Raw genomic sequence first — 12,755 nt, forward strand, 5'->3', positions numbered from 1 at the left:
CACGGTGGGGGTCAGCCATGTCTCCGTGAAGCACAGAATGTTGCAGTCCCTCATGTCACGTTGGAAGGTGACCCTTGCTCTTAGGTCATCGAGCTTGTTCTCCATGGATTGTACATTGGCCAGTAGGATACTGGGCAGTGGTGCGCGATGCGCCTGCTGTCTCAGTCTGTTCCTAATACCAGCGCGTTTCCCCCGGCGCTTCTTTGTTCTGCGCCTCGGATGAGCGGCCCGTCCTTTGTTGTTCTCCGCGCCGCGTAGAATCTCTGGCGGCCAGGAAGGGTCGGGTTTAAAAGTGTCCAAGATTAGATGTGCAACCTTGGCACCGATGTTTACAAGTGATCCGCTGTCGTAAACTATAAGACTAGAGGATTTTGGGATGTAAACCAGAGCAAAAAATAGGTAAAAAACAAGAAAAGTAGATAGTCGGAGCGGAGCGGTCAGGAAAGCGTCTGGACGTGGCCGCGCCATCTTGTTGGGTAATGCGGAGCTTGCGGAGGAGCTGAACCACTTCTTCGCACGCTTTAAGGTGAAGGGACCAGAGGCAGCAGCAGCAAAAACATCGGACAGCAGCAGCAGCCCAAGCCTCATAGTGCAGGAATATGAGGTGAGGCGCACACTGAGGGCAGTGAACCCCAGGAAGGCCGCCGGACCAGATGGGGTAACCGCAAAGATCCTAAAAGAGTGTGCAGACCAGCTGGCTGGGGTCTTCACTAAGATCTTCAACACTTCACTGTCCCAGTCCTGCATCCCGTCGTGCCTAAAGTCAGCCACAATTGTCCCACTGCCAAAACGTACTAACATTAGCAGCCTCAACGACTACCGACCAGTTGCTCTAACACCTGTTATAATGAAGTGCTTCGAGAAACTGGTCCGACGTCACATCATGTCCTGCTTGCCACCCACACTCGACCCGCTCCAGTTTGCATACAGAGCTAACAGATCAACTGAAGATGCCATTGCTACAACGCTCCACACCACCATCTCTCACCTGGAAGTGCAGGGCCGTTACGCCAGGCTGCTCTTTGTTGACTTTAGCTCTGCTTTCAATATGATACTCCCGGACAGACTAATCATTAAACTGCTGGAAATTGGACTTCCTTCTACCACCTGCCGCTGGATCAGAGACTTCCTCTCAGACCGTGTACAGAGAGTTAGAGTGGGGCCTCATCTTTCCTCAGCCCTCAGCCTCAACACCGGCTCTCCACAAAGCTGTGTACTGAGTCCCCTACTGTACACTCTGTACACAGATGACTGTGTTAGTTCCCACCCAGATAACACAGTCATCAAGTTTGCAGATGATACCACCGTGGTGGGGCTCATCTCAGGGGGAGATGAGACGGCATACAGAGCTGAAGTTCAGAGGCTGTCAGATTGGTGTGTAGATAACAACCTGGACCTCAATACCACCAAGACAAAAGAACTGGTAGTTGACTTCAGAAGGAGGAAGTCCGAGCTGCAGCCTGTCAGCATCAATGGGGAGTGCGTGGAAAGGGTCTCCAGTTTCAAGTTTCTGGGTGTGCACATAGACACAGACCTCCAATGGAGCTCTAACACCTCTGCGGTCTTAAAGAAGGCCCAACAGCGTCTCCACTTTCTGAGAATCCTCAGAAAAATGAACCTGAAGAAGGAGCTGCTGACCGTCTTCTACCGCTGCTCCATTGAAAGTGTGCTGACATATTGCATCGGTGTGTGGTTCTCCAGCTGCACCACAGCACACAGAAAGGCACTCCAGAGGGTCATCAATATGGCCCAAAAAATCATTGGACATCCTCTTCCCTCCCTGAAGGACCTGTACATCACTCGCTGTCTCAAGAGGGCACGCAGCATCCTACGGGACTGCACACATCCAGGACGCTGGGTATTTAAGCTGCTGCCGTCTGGCAGGAGGTTCAGGCTGCTGAGGTCCCGAACAAATAGACTCAAGGACAGCTTTTACAACAGGGCAATAGCCCTGATCAATGTAAATAGCTGCCCTGACTGGCTACCTCCCTGGACTTTTTTAGGGGGGAGGTAACAATGTTTAAAATAATAACAATAATAATATTTATATTTATAACAAGGTGCAATAATAATTAATGTGCAATAATAACAGTGTGCAATACAAATACACTTATTCTTCTTTTTTATACTAAGTTAATATACTGTGTTGTGTTGTTTGTTGCGTTGTGATGTGTCATATCGTGTCGTGTTGTGTTATATGTAGTGCCGACGTAGGACAGTTTTCCAATTTCATTGTACTACTGTACTATGTATGACTGTGCAATGACAATAAAGAGTTATCTACTTTCTACTTCAGACGGTAAATAAACTTAGTGGAATGTTTCAGTGTTGCTTTGGTCAACCCCAGCCCTTTTCCACAGGATCTGCCTTCAACCAAAGCCTTCTCTGGTGAGAGGGATGAAGCACAAGGTTTTCTTTCCCAGGTTTACAAAGAAGCTTTGCAGGACCTATGCTTCAGAAAATGGCTAAAATTACTTACATACTGAATCTGAAAGGCAGGACACTGCAGTGCGCTCAAGCACTAATTAATTCCAATGTTGAATTATCCTATGCTGAGTTTATGAATAAGTTCAGATGTGTTTTTGTAAAAAGGACTAGCTCAGATTCCGCAGATATTGCATATTCATCATCCAACAAGGAAAACAAAGTGCTGCAGATTACTCTGTGGATACTCCTCCCTGAGGAGACAGGCAGGGAGGAAACGGTGCTTTGTGGTGCTTTTCTCCATGGCTTCAATGACGACATGGCAAGTGAGTTCGCTGCAAAAGATTTACCCATTCTCTTTATAAACTTGTTTCTATGTTCGTTACGTTGGAAGACCATGTGCGTGAGCATCAACACCGCCGGACCAGCTGGGTCCGTGAACTCTAATCCTATGGAATTTCCACATTCCTTAGAGCGTTTTTTTGCTGAGTAGCAAGCAGGCAGAGAACACATGGCGGTGTCAGATCCAAAGCCCATGCAGGTTGACAGTACTCATTTAACACTCTCAAACACTCTGCACCAATCCTGGCTTAACCCTTGACCTGTGTTTTCCATTTATTGTTGACATCGATGCTTCTGGTTCAGGGGAACCTGCAGTTCTGTTTCAGAGAAAGAATGACAAAATAAATCCATGTGACAGGAACCTAATGTCCCATCTGTCCACCATCATCTCATCGTTGTCGGCACCTTTGGAAATTAGGACCCTACACCACCGGGCAAAACATGTTCCCTCTAAGCCTGAAGGAAAAAAGAAAGAACACACACATGTAAAGGAAGCACTCAAAACGTGCGTCTATCCTAAATGGGCGTTCTTAAAGTCAGCAAAGAGGCACAGAAAAGAAGATCAGACACCAGCGAGGGAGGATAAGAAGGACAGACGCAACAACATTGTCATCCCCTATGTAGCCAGTGTATCAGAAAAACACAGGAGAGTTTTCTCCAAGCATGACATCCCGGTGCATTTCAGACCCAGCAATACGCTCAGACAAAAACTGGTTCACCCAAAAGACAAAACTCCAAAACACAGGCTTAACAATGTGGTGTATGCTGTACAGTGCAGTGAGGAATGCCCAGACCTCTACATTGGAGAGACCAAACAGCCACTTCACAAGCGCATGGCACAACATAGAAGAGCCACCTCCACAGGACAAGACTCAGCTGTCCATCTGCATCTTAAGGATAAAGGACACTCTTTTGAGAATGCCAATGTTCACATGTTGGACAGAGAGGACAGATGATTTGAAAGAGGAGTGAAAGAAGCCATCTATGTCCACTGTGAGCGACCATCTTTGAACAGAGGCGGTGGTTTACGACACCAACTGTCTGCCATCTATAATCCAGTTTTGAGTTCCCTCCCCAGACGCCTTAACACCCACTCACATCCTGGGCCATCTGACTTCAGGAATTCGCATGATAAGGTGGGGCCAGGTTTCACAATGAGCTCACCCGAAACCCTGGCTGATTGGGACCCACACCCAGTTGGTGTTACTATTACTATTGCAGTTCTCTTCTCCTTGCAATAGTGCAACAGTGAGTGGCTTCAACACGATACAGTACTCCTTTAGGAACAGATACTCCCGACCAGTGAAGCATTTGATTCCAAACTGAGTGCAGACAGTATTTAATTCAGCAAGGGGAATGTCAGTGATCCTGGACAGAGCGTCGTGAAATGAATTCCATTGTGTTGAAACAGGTACTATGAGTTTTTTCTTGAAAAAATTATCTACCAACTCTGAAGCAACAGAAGAACCGTTTGCTTTTGTCCACATTGCAGAACACTTTGAAGTTGCACTTCTGTAGATGAATTTTGCCTCATTTGCTTGAAGCCATTTCTCAACATCATGAAAAATTAAGTTCAGTGTGTGTGATGCACACCTTAAGTGTGGAGGGAGAGAAAACTGTCCTTCAGATTCTGTGGAGAGGGTCTGCTCAACATCAGTAAATGTCACCTCTCCATCTTCTTCCGATTCCTCATCAGAGTCTGATTTTTGGAACATTCTAAAAGCTTTGATAAAATTGGACCCGTTGTCTGTCACAGTGGCTGTCACTTTAGAGCTCAGTCCATAAGCCAAATGTACTTGCTCGATTTCATTGCCGATGACATCATATGTGTGTCTCCCTCGAACTCTTTTACATGCTAGCGCTGCATGTCCTTCTACAACAGTAGAAGGATCAATCCAGTGTGTCGTCATTCTGAGAAAACTTTTGTTATGGCTGGTCCAAATGTCAGCAGTCGTGGAAATATATTCCAAACTCTCGAATGTCTCTTTAAGCTCCATTTCCATGTCAGCATAACACTTATCTAAGTAAGTAGAAAACGTTTTTCGATCATGCAGTGCTGCCTTTTTGCCACACACAGGTATTTTGTTTAATATGCACCTAAAAGACGGAGACTCTACATTACGCAGCGGTAGCATCTCTTCCACAACGTAGCCTGCAATCATTTTCTTAAGCTCACCATCAGACACTTTCTGTGTTGCTGAAGTGAAATCAAGTTTCGTCTGCTCAGCAGGAGTTGCCGCGGTGTTATCCATGGATGATGAAGATGGCTCACTCAGAAGGCTTTGTCTGTGCTGCCGTGTCAGGTGCTTCAGCAGATTACTCGTGCTATTGACAGCGGCCGATAATTTTTTCTCCCCAGGACATAGCTTACATATTACCGTAATGTTCTTGTCTGCTTGTTTTAGAAAAGTTAAGTGACGGGAATATTTCCATTTCATAAAACAGGCCCTCGCTTCAGCCGAGTCCGACTGTCCGCTGTAGAATACGACTATGCGGGAAACTGGCGTGAAATGACGTACAGCTGCACTACAGCGATGTTAAAGCGGCAGAGTTTATTTTTACCTTTAGAAGATAAATTATTGAAATTAAATAATGATTTTCAGCGAGTTTAGTTATTTTACAATGTAACGCAAGTACATTGTAAGTAACTGTATTTAAAATACCTAAAAATGAACAGTAATTAGTTACTCTACTTTTTCAGTGGAAAAGTAATTTAAATACAGTAACACCCAACACTGGTGACAAGTGATAATAATAACAACTGTACTGCATTAAAACATTCAAAGCAGGTGGGATATCCAATCTTTAAGGGATGACCTGATGAAACCTGCTTCCTGCTTCACTGTGTTTATATTATGTTAACCATAGCTGTGTGGCTAGCCAACACAGAGCACATCATTATATACCAGCTAGCCCAACTTCAGTAACCCTACAAACGCCACTGCTGTTTAGTTTTCTGTCTTAATTTAGGTCGGAAGTGATTGCAGAGCTGTATGTTTTAATTTTTGCTGTGGCAGTTAAGCTGCCGGATTTTAGGGCTTCATGACCCTCCTTGCTTGGCAAATTTTACTAGCTTAGCTAGTAGTTAGCAAGTATTTGCAGGCAAGTCCATCACTTCCATTGAAACTATGACTGTTCAACGAATTTTTGCCAATTGTTTGGCGAATATACATTTTTCTCAAAGGGATAGACAGTTACTGGGCGATACTGACCATCAAACTCCAGACCACTCTCAACCAGTCTGTGAATACCCATTTTTCACTCATGGTAGCCGTTTCCAGCTGCTCGCAGACCAGTTTCCAGGGGTGTGTGAGTGTGGTGTTATTCACTAATCCCTATGTCATCACCATTATTGTAACACGTTCAACATGGCAGACAAGCTAACATTGCATGGTTGCATGTAATGTTAGCTGTGTCTGGAAAATCTAAATATGACTGTAAATCTTTTTGCAAACACAGATCTCGCCATCTGGTGGCCTTCAGATAGAGTGTAAGTTAAGGAGGTTCTGGAAGCTATGTCCATGTTTTATATGTTTTATAGTGTTTATGGTTGCCACTACATTGATAAATTTGCTCAACTTGCATACATATATATATATATATATATATATATAAAAATTCCCCGCTTGCCCCTGCGAGTGGTCCTCTACGATAGGCCTGGGAGCTTGAGGGTCCTGCGCAGTATCTTAGCTGTTCCTAGGACTGCGCTCTTCTGGACAGAGATCTCCGACGTTGTTCCTGGGATCTGCTGGAGCCACTTGCCTAGTTTGGGAGTCACCACACCTAGTGCTCCGATTACCACGGGGACCACTATTACCTTCACCCTCCACATTTTCTCGAGCTCTTCTCTAAGCCCTTGGTGTTTTTCGGGCTTCTCGTGTTCCTTTTTCCTGATGTTGCTGTCATTCGGAACTGCTACATCTATCACTACCACCGTCTTCTTCTGTTTGTCTACCACCACCATGTCCGGTTGGTTTGCCACCATTTTGTCTGTCTGTGTGTATGTATGTGTATGTGTATATATATATATCTAACGAGAGAGAGAGATACAGATATATAGATATATTCTTTTTATTTATTTTTTGTTAAAATAAAGTAAAATACAGTAGCAGCTTTACTGTTAAACGCCATGCTTGCCCAGAGATTTGTTAGCTACAAAGACAAAAATGGCAATAAGCCCCGCCTACCCGTGACATCAGAGCACAATCAATATTTTGGATTTTGGAGGGGGGGTAGTGTGCGTTCCAGTTAATTGTTGCACTGTGAAATACACTTTTTTTCTGAGTTTTGTTCAGTTAAACCCGGGATTATTTCCCAGCCATTTATGCCCGTTCCCCACCCCCACCCCTCGGCGGGGTTAACAGAGCCCGCCCTTCTCTCCCCAGCAGCCTCCGCCTCTCTTCCCTGGTCTGTCATCCACACCGCTGTTGTTGCAGCCATTTTACCGTGGAGCGTCGGCAGGCACAGCGACCACCGGAGGATGCCGAGGGAGCACCGTTAAAAGGTAATTCCGCTTTTTTCACGAGCTCTTTAAATTCAATGGGTAATCTTTACATTTCTGACCGTGCAAATGCGTCGGCTACTGTCTGACGAGTGGAGGCCCAGCCGGCAGGAGGGAGCTCAGGGAGCCTCAACAACTCGTAGCTGCTCAAAGAGAAGAAAGATCGTTGGGAGAATGTTTGGCGAGCGAAGCTTTCTGCTGCCACTTCACATATCCGTGCGAAAAATGGCGACGTCTCCTATGAGACTGCTGAAAGTTGTAATATAAGCTTACATGCGTTGGCTTCGTTTGATCCAAGTTTAAGCGCGCTGTAAAAGCAATGTTTTTGTATAAATTGGACTGACTCACGTTGGCGCATTCGGCAAGGGGGCGCACGAGAGCAACGCGAAGAAGGGGGGAGGGGCTCGAGAGCTTATTTACCCGTCGATATTTCCGTTTAATCATTAACTGGCTAACCTGTTTTTAAATGTGTTCTGTCACTTTTTACTTAATAGGAACAACATTTTTGAGCTTCTTTATTCATTCTAATTAATTAAACATGACTTTAAGTCCATTAGTGTACTGTTGAAAATAAGGTAAGGCTAGCTGAACTTTTTGTTTGGGGCAAGTCACGCCCATCACCCAGCAATCCGATTGTTAAGTGATGACGTGACGAATCCTACTTCCGGGTCTAAAGTCGTCTGCGTTTAATATGGCTTTTGTGTTGTTAACATGTTTAATGTTATGTATTCTATTTAATCTCAAAAAGCTCCTAAAACAGTCAGTGATCACTGTTGACCTCCCTCGGCTTTTATTACCGCTAATCATTTATTTAAGCTCAGTTTTTAAAACCTTAGGATGTAACTACAGCCCATCCCATGCAGTAGTATATGAATGACTAACCTCGTATTGTGGATGGATTATCTCAGTTGTTCTCCTGGCTGAAGTTTGGTCCTTTTATAGCATCCTGCCATGCGATTACATTTGTTCCTGACCACCGAGAACACTCACGTTAACTTTTATGGAGTGGAAAAAAAGTTAGCTTGTTTATATTATGCTAACATAGCTGTGTCGCTAGCGGTCACGTAGCACATCGTTATATACCAGCTAGCCCAACTTCAGTAACCCTACAAACGGCACTGCTGTTTAGTTTTCTGTCTTCATTTATGCTGGAAGTGATAACAGAGCTGTACGTTTTAATTTGTTTCCAAAACCCCGCAGTCAGGACATGCTATATTGTATTTAGATAGAAGCTAGCAAGCTAACTCCCTGCTAACTTCTAACTCCGTTAAATGTCATGAATTCCGTTTTCATGGATGCCTGGATGTTAAACTCAATTGTTACACTTGGTAGAGCAGAACGCTGATCATTTTATTAAAGATGAAAGACTTTAGACAGTTTTTCAACTCTCAGTAATGCCATAGTGATCGTTTGATATATGGACCTGCAGCGGAGTTTAGGTCCAGACACGGCTAGTGACGTCAGACTGAACAACCGGATAAGTTTGGAGCGTTGTCAGTTTCATATTGCTAGCATTCATTTATAGTTTCTTGTACTCATTTTCCTTTTTAGGCTTACAAAAGTGTGTTCATGCCAAACAGAAAGTAACTTAAGCTTCATGTTACATCTACTGTTTGTAAAAACCTTAAGATATTTGTTTCGAGCAGCTGGTGGGAGGTGAAGTAGGACTCCTGCTAGGTGGAATCAAGTTGCAGAGCAATGACACAAGTTCGTACACAAATGTTCAGTTTAACTTCTTTGTTGTTGGGTTTTTTTGTGCTCATTAAGTCTACGCTTTAAGTACATCATAACCACAAAGCTCTCAGAAATCCTACGTTGTAACCTGACATGCATCTACACATTACATTGCCCCAACCCGCAACTATTATGATTGGTCTTCTCAGTACTGTTGATTCCTCATTTGTTCTTCTGGTGATTTTATGTCACCACTTTTAGATTTTTATTTTATTTTATTTCTTCAGTAAAAGAATACAAATGTCTGCCTCGACAGAAAGGCTCTGATAGTAGCAAATTCTTGAAGGCTGGTTGCCAAAACTAGCTAAAATGTTTGCAGGGAATGTTGAAAGTGGAAAAATTTGAGCAGTGAATATAAATATATTTTCTTTAGAAAAATATTAAAACCTGACCACAGCAAAGAGTGGGCCTCTTCGTCCGGGTTAGGTATTTAAAAACATCTTGGTGAGTGTTAGGATTAAAACTACTCTGAATTAGGATGTTGTTGTTTGGGTTAAAATACTGTCGTCACTACTTGGTGTTGGGAGCTTTTTTTTTTTTTTTTTTTTTTCATAAATAGAGGCGAGATTTCAAGGAAAAATACAGTTCAGTTTTTAATGGGAATTGTTTGACAATTGTGTTAGGTTGTTATCATGCTAGCTTTACAGAATGAAGTTTGGATTGGACTTAGCTTTTGTTTTTTGAAGGAGTTCCACACAACGCTAGCTGTGTGGTCACTTCAGCACACACGGCACTTGAACGAGCCCTTTTCCACTGACTCGGGTCAGCTTCACATGACTCAACTTGGTTTTTAGTGTTTTCCTTTAGGATGTACTATTTGGTACATGGTACTTTTGTAATACCTACTCTGCTGGGATTCCAAATGATCTGAGGTAATCCAAAAGTCAGTAGACTGCCGATTTGGTACATGGTGGCAGCACGTGAGCCATGAGCGTGACTGCGTTACAAAAATCAAAAGCATTATTTTGCAAACCTGGCAATGAGGGGACTGACTACACAACAAAACAAAAACTGTGGTCACTGTCTGACAAAAAGCCATACAACTAGCAGCAGAATTGCCTCGATGTCCTTTATTGCTGTACTGTTCATGTCGCATAAAAATGACGTTGCAGGACTTTAGGTTGCATATATAATGACCTCACAAGCATAATTACAGGGTTCGTACGGGTGCTTGAAATCCTTGAAAATGCTTGAATTTTAATGTTGTCTTTTCAAGGTTTGGAAAGTGCTTGAATTTCAGATGTGGTGATTAAAAGTGCTTGAAAGTGTAACTGTATTTCATTCACCACAAATAACTATCTGAATAGTTTTCTTGTCAGATAGAGAACTAAAATGAGTCGCAAAATGTAAAAGCAACATATCTCCGCCTGGGCTGCCTTACGTCAGTTTCAATGTGTGACCCCGCCCCTCCCTCGGCCAGTTGGTGATGAGTGCGCTAACATACCTGTAGGTCGCTGTTTTAATGAGTGTTTGATGGAAAACGACAATGGCGGAGTTTGTGCTCTCTAGTCGCATGATAGGTGAGTCCTAGTAAATAATTTTCCAGTACGTGTACGTTACACATGCTATTTTTTTAAAATTATGATTATTATTTTGCTAGCTATCAAACTCACTGGGGAAATGATTGAAATGCACTGAGTGATGCAGTATGGCAGCGCTATTATGAAATATGCTGTGAACTTAGCTAACATTACTTAGCAGTAATGTGAGTTAATTTACTCAAGTGAAAGCTTTAAACATTAGCCCGATACATAACTAGCCAACTTAAGGCTTTCTGATTAACCCTTTGGGGTTGACAGACCCAGAGTCTCCATTTCAACTTGGGTTGAATGTGCGGACTTCAAACTATATACCAGTTTTTAAATTATGTTGATAGGCCACGTAAAACCGATGTGTTTTTTTTTTTTTTCTGAATAAAACAGTGGCGTTTACTCCGGGAAGAAACGGTTAAAACTCAGTTTTCTAAGGAGAGTGCTAGAAAACACACTTTGCTTGTGAGTGAAAAAAGAAAAAAACACTCCTTCCATATTGGTGGAAAAATGTACCATGTCGACCAATCAAAAAATGATATTGCAACATGTGGCATTTGGTTATTTGGGAAGAGGGGGAAGTTTTAGGAGTGACCGGCGAGAGAGAGAGAGCGAGCGAGTGAGTGAAAGAGAGAGTTTTGATACATGAGAGATTTGTGACGTTTATCGTGTTTGGAGTCTCAAGTTAGTGTGTGGTCTTGTGTAGTTAGTGTGTAGTGTAGGCGTTGTTTTGTTTTGTGTGTCAGTTCTACTAGTGAATGTCACAATTGCTGCAAAAAAGCCACCAAAGGCAGATTGCAGTGTAAATGCTGAGTGACACACCTGCTGTCAGACCTGCAGGTTTATCCCTGTGCTGTTCTCATCTGTTTTATAGTGGACACAAACTATTTTTTGGAGTTGCATAAATAATTTGTGTGCCTTCTTATTTGATGCAGAACACTTGATTGTTCTCTAAATAGTTTTAAATGGTTATATAAAAAAACGTCTGAGCCTTGGCTGCATTTTTAGGTAAATAGTACCATATAACTTTGTTGTTTGCAAAACTGTGCATATTTTTTTTTAAATGTACAATTTCTATTTGCATTACAAGTTATGAAAATGATTCGTTAAACATGGCTGTGGTTTTTACAGTCTAAAATATCACTTTCTACTCGTATTTTAAATTTTGTCTGAATTTAGATAAATTGTGCTGATACAGTTTGTCAAAATGAGAAAATAACAGATTGGCAAGATGAACAGGTGAAATATAGAGGCCAAATCAAAAGTAGTCAAAAACAGCCAATTATACCCTGGACTCCAGAGGGTTAGAGGCTAAAAGCAAAGTTGTCACCAAGTACTGTTTATATTTGTGTGTATTGCTGCAGCTTTTTTGAGTATTAACTTGGTGCTTTTGGGTGAAGTGATGGTAATATGAGGGAGCGATCCATATGGTCACAAAGAATAGCCACTTGTTTCTGTGCTACCAAAGTTCCCCGGCTTTCATTCTAAATGTGTTTATCGTCAGCACCTACACATTAAACTACTTAAACATTATAAATGTCTTCAAGCTCACACTGAGGCCTGTGGGGCACTATCCAGCACTGAGACTGTAGACACATTTATGTGTTTTTGTATATGAATATTTCATACTTTAAGGTAGGGGTGGGCGATATAAACGATATACAATAGAAACGATATAAAGTTGGCCAACAATAGAGCGGTATAGTCATAATCTCTATCGCGATAGTGCATGTTGATGATGTCATCAAGCTGCGCCTGTTTTGGTCGAAAGCATCGCAGTGGCTCCAACCATTATCATCTGCAAATTATGCCAACAGTCATAGCAAAGAGATGAAGCACTTTTGAAATATGGGGAAAGCCAAAAACTGCGCTTCCTCCACTTCCGTAACATTGACACATTAATCTTGAATTCTCTCGCAGCAGTTCTATTCCCATGTTGTTGCAATATATTAATAACTAATCTTGTATTGTGGATGAATGATCTCAGTTGTTCTCCTGACTGAAGTTTGCCCCGTGTATAGCATCCTGCTATGCGATTGCATTTGTCCCTAACCACCAAAATCCCTCACGTTAACTTTTATCGAGTGGAAAAAAAAGTTGGTGTTCATCCTCTAGCTTCACTGTGCTAATGTTATGCTAACATAGCTGTGTCGCTAGCAATCACGTAGCACAACATTATATACCAGGTAGTCCAACTTCAGTAACCCTGCAAACGTCACTGCTGT

The 12,755-nt window shown here is 42.6% G+C and overlaps 1 protein-coding gene across 2 annotated transcripts in view; it reads left to right on the plus strand.

Moving 5' to 3' along the window:
* Positions 1–7,005: 7,005 nt before the first annotated feature.
* ccdc71 (coiled-coil domain containing 71) overlaps positions 7,006–12,755 on the plus strand; it is a 28,497-nt gene continuing 22,747 nt past the window's right edge. Inside the window, exon 1 of one of the 2 annotated variants that reach the window (XM_085274735.1) lies at positions 7,006–7,270. The gene's annotated coding sequence lies outside the window, so the exon portion shown is untranslated. The remainder of the gene's footprint in view (positions 7,271–12,755) is intronic. The other variant, XM_085274733.1, reaches the window with a different exon arrangement.

Source organism: Mchenga conophoros, linkage group LG5 (assembly GCF_057382185.1).
Source record: "Mchenga conophoros isolate Kocher_MC1m ecotype Shallow Benthic linkage group LG5, M_conophoros_male_GT1.1, whole genome shotgun sequence".
NCBI classification, from domain to species: domain Eukaryota; kingdom Metazoa; phylum Chordata; class Actinopteri; order Cichliformes; family Cichlidae; genus Mchenga; species Mchenga conophoros.